This window comes from Triticum aestivum, chromosome 6B, assembly GCF_018294505.1.
Source record: "Triticum aestivum cultivar Chinese Spring chromosome 6B, IWGSC CS RefSeq v2.1, whole genome shotgun sequence".
In the NCBI taxonomy this organism is placed as follows: Eukaryota; Viridiplantae; Streptophyta; class Magnoliopsida; order Poales; family Poaceae; genus Triticum; species Triticum aestivum.
The window spans coordinates 593763768-593768299 of record NC_057810.1 but is presented as its reverse complement, the minus strand read 5'-3'; the positions used below and the strand labels follow the sequence as shown (position 1 = coordinate 593768299).

The following is a 4532-nucleotide window of genomic DNA, read 5'->3' as shown; positions in this document are numbered from 1 at the left end:
ATTTTAATTAATTTATATATGAGTGGGGTTTCCAAAATAATATATTCAGCGAGTCAACTTAAAAGTCCATGGTTTCATTCTGTGATATTTTCTTCTGCATACAGCTGGGAATAAGTGGACACATGTACTATTTCTGTGCTAAAATATAGGACGTTTTTAAGACTAAACTAGCCTACAAAAGCGTCTTATATTTTGATACGGAGGAGGTACTTTTCAACGGGAAAGTGTGAAAGAAATCATGAAAACTGCCAGACAAAAGCTTGTTTGCCTGACTAAAACGTGTTGCAGCACACGTGCACCGAAAATGAGCTGTGACATTTTTTTTTCGCGTACAATAACAAGACATGCAAATATCCATAAACACTAGGAGTACTTGTTTAATTTTAAGAACATAATACAGATCAGAATTTACAGCATAGTAGTAGAACGACAAAATGAACTTCTCCTATTCAGCCGAATAAAAATTTAACAGACCTGTTTAGTCTTTCAGATATATATTCTTAAAAAAGCAAAATAAATTCATCAATTAACCAAACAATAATTATATTCTTGATTGTCCTGTAGTTTTTATTTAATACAGCGTTGCCAGGGTCTTGAACTCAAGATCTCTTTGCTTGGATACCATATTGAACTCATGCATCAGCCAGTTGCTCCAAAAGTCCAAACTGATGGAGAAAGATGGGCAATATATTTTAACACATATAATCATGCAAGTTAGCACCTAGGCATGCCCGCAGGACGGCGCATCATTTTAGCTTCGGGGGTCTTGCCATCCTTTACGATGAACACAGTATCCATCCCCCATACCTGATGACGATCGAAGTGACAGTGCATAAACCACACACCTAGCATAAACCATTCATTTCAATTTCAACTAAGTGACAAGGAGATTCATAACCAAAATTAAGTCTAAAGCACTCACCGGGATTTGTAGCACGGAAGCGAACTGCCGCCCAGCCAGCCTTGGGCACGGAGACGGTGTTCTGGTACGGCGGGTCGATCAAGTTGTATGTGCCCGGATCCTTGTGCATGTCGAAGTTCCCAAACCCTCTTCCCACCACGTAGAAGGCGAACCCGTGCAGGTGCATCGGGTGGGTCTCGGCTCCTAGGATGGCCGTGTCCTGGAAAACCACCTCCACCACGGCTCCGTAGCCCAGCACCTTTACCTTGGTGCCGCGCTTCGTGAACCAGCGCTCCTTTGGGACGTTGTCGTCGGTAAAGTTGAAGAAGAAGGGCGGCTTATCGGGGAAGTCCGCCTCGTACACGCCGCGGACGGAGCCGTAGTAGGCGTCGAGGATGTCCACGGAGGGGGTCTGGAAGCTTACGTTGTTGAGGCTAGCGGCGAAGCGGCTGCCATTGCCAAGGGGGCCATCGCACGTCATGTTGCCCGCGCACGGCGTTGACGGCGATGGTAATGAGCATGTGCTCATCGACATGGGCTGGCACGTCTGCGGGGTGGTCCTTGTTGGCCAATGACCGGAGCTGCTCTGTGTATGTGGTCGCCGCGTCGGTGTCGTTGACGGCTGGAAGGTTGGGGAAGTCCGGCGTGCCCGCGCGAGCGGCACACGGCGCGTCCGTGTACTCCATGATGGCCGTGGCGGTGCTGTTATTGAAGTCGATGCCGGTGTTCGACGCGAACGTCCGTGCCGCCATGTAGTACCGGCAATTGGACGAATCGTTCGTGGCGCGGTCGGCCTCCAGGAGCGCGTCCACGGTCTGGCCCGGCGAGATCATGATATAGTCGACGGTTAACGCCTTGGTGTAGCGCGCGTCTGTGCCAACCACTGTGAGACGGTGCCCTGCGACACCGAAGAAGAGCTCGTTGGCCAATGCCGCGTTGATGATCCGGAGCAGGTACGTCTTGCCACTCTCCACGTGTAGCTTGAAGGTGCCGTTCTTGGAGCACGGGAACAGGTCTCCCGGCTGGCCGTTGATGGTGTTCGCATCAGAAATATTGACCTCGCCACCAGTCCGTTTGGCCTCCTGGAGCAGACGGTTCACATCAACGTTCCACCACTCACCTGCGAATCAACATCTCGCATATTAATACCACATGGTGCACACAACATGATTCATACATCAAACAAGTTCAATAGATATACATACCGAGGATGACGGGTATCTCCTTGTGTGGCTTCTTGAACGGGAAGGTGGTACCCTTCTTGGGGTGGATGACGATGGCGCCATGGACGGTGGTGCGGTCAAAGTCGCTGTGCGCGTGCCACCAGAGCGTGCCCTCTTCTTCGGACAAGATGACCGTGTAGGTGAGGTTGCCGCCGGGCTGGATGGGACACTGCGTTATGTACTCCGGCCCGTCGGACCACGGGTTCCTTGGCTGGTCCACACCATGCCTACACACAAGGAGGTTGCCCATGATCACGTCAGAAGGTTAACCATCTGGGCAGGCAAAGAAGATAAGTTTTGTTACGTGAATGGCGCGGTGGAATCAAACTTACCAGTGGATGGTGATGTTTTTGTTGCCTTGGTTGATGACGTTGACGACGACGATGTCGCCCTTGCGCGCGTAGATGGTCGGACCGGGGAACTGTCCGTTCACGGTGAGCACGGTTTTCTCGTGACACAGCCTTGTGTAGTTAGTCTGTTTTATCTGCAAGAAGAATGCCGTTAGTTCATTTCGTGCATGCAGGTATCGCCGTAGCTATCACTGTAAGGGAAGTTGATTTGGTAAGAACAGTGTAATTTTGACTTTTGAGGTGTTGTTGAAGAACAGAAAGTTAACAGGGTGCCGTGTCATTGGCTCATTGCTGCTCTGGTCACTAGCTAGCTAGTAGCTAGTTCTCATGACTGCGTTTGTGAAACCCATGAAACTTCGTAAGATGCACACTCCCTCCATCCCAAGATAAGTGTCGCTACTTTACTAAGATTGCTAGACGAACATGATTGGCACACTTTTTGTATATATATATATATATATATATATATATATATATATATATATATATATATATATATATATATATATATATATAACGAAAATGGACCCAAGCACATACAACGAAAATGCATCCTACGTGAATGCTTATGGAGTGCAGGACTGCAGGTAGACTTACAACGAAATCGTAGTGGTGGTTCTTGGAGCCCTCGGCCGGGGTGACTGCAGTACCGAGTAACCAAAGCATAGCTACACTGATCGCCATGCCAACGTCGTTACGATTTCGACCGCCTAGCGATTACTGCACGAGGTTAAGGAGCTAGCTATGTATAGGTAACACAGTAGAGTTCGAATCCAAGCAGTACGTGTGTGCGATGGCCGTTGGAGGCAGCCCCACGGGAGTATTTATAGGAGCTAGCGATGAGCCGGTCGAGACGTCGGGCGATGCATGCATGCCTGCCCCAGCTGCATGGCGTTTAATTAGTTTCAGATTATTGATTCCCTTCATACAATTAGTTGGTCGAGTCTTCCACGTTTCATTTTCTTCTGCGATGACAGCGACAACCACAACGTCTGAGTAGCTGGCCCCGGAAGTGGAAGCCTTCGCGGCAACTAAGCTCGGACGAGGGCATTTTAAGCACACTAACTTGAACGGGCTAAGAGTTAGAGCATCCACAGCCGGACCTCTTAAACCCGCCTCATATGTCCGAATGGGCCATCCAGTCACTGTCTGGTCACGAAAATCTGACCCAGACGGATGCTCAAATGGGCCTCAAACGCCAAGGCTGACCGGCACCCCTCATATTCAGCCCAAATATGAGGCGGATATGGGGGCACCCGGGCACGCCCGCCGACCCCGCTGCAAGTCGTAGCGGTCCCACCTGCAGCGATCAAAGCTCCAACCTCTCCCACCTGTAGCGACCGAAACTCCTCCATCTCTCATCGGTGCAACCAAATTTTAGTCCCACGTCACCGGGTGAGGCGGACGCCGCCGGGCTTAAATAGCTGCGCCAGCGGACGGAGGCAAGCTTGGCTGTTGTTGTGTAGGTCTATCAATTCTGGCATGTGTGATCGAGATAAATTTGAAACTAGATTGCATTTCATTGACTGATGATTGTTCATCAAGTGTTACGTTTGTCTCAATCATATACGTTGATACCTCTACTACAATGACAATTGATTTTATTTTATTTTGATGCATAGATACATAGTGATTCAAAAAAAGCCGACACCAATGTTCCCTATGTGAAGGAGATAGACCCTGACTATGATTTTTCTATGTGATAAAGATAGAAGATTCATAGTAAGAGTCAATATCCTTAACAAAGGATGCAATGATGTCAGAGTTTATCCCTTTTGGACGACTCGGATATTTAGCCGGTCGACTAGCTCATCAGTCAAGGAGGTGGGACTAATACGGGCGTGAAAATGTTAAGTATGAGCAATTTTCGGTGCCCAACCAGCCCAAGACGGACAGAATGATCGACATGCATGGTCATGTATGTAATAGATGTTTTTAAATTAGGATGCATGATTGTAAATTGTAAATTTGAGACACGCCCGGATACTGTCCACGGGCGCGTCCGCGGACGTTCGAGGGTCTAAATTTGCAACCTTCGACTGTAGATGCTCTTTAGCA

The 4532-nt window shown here is 48.6% G+C and overlaps 1 pseudogene; it reads right to left on the bottom strand.

The window, feature by feature from the left end:
- Positions 1 to 598: 598 nt before the first annotated feature.
- On the bottom strand, positions 599 to 3158 carry LOC123134525 (putative laccase-9; annotated as a pseudogene).
- Positions 3159 to 4532: the final 1374 nt, after the last annotated feature.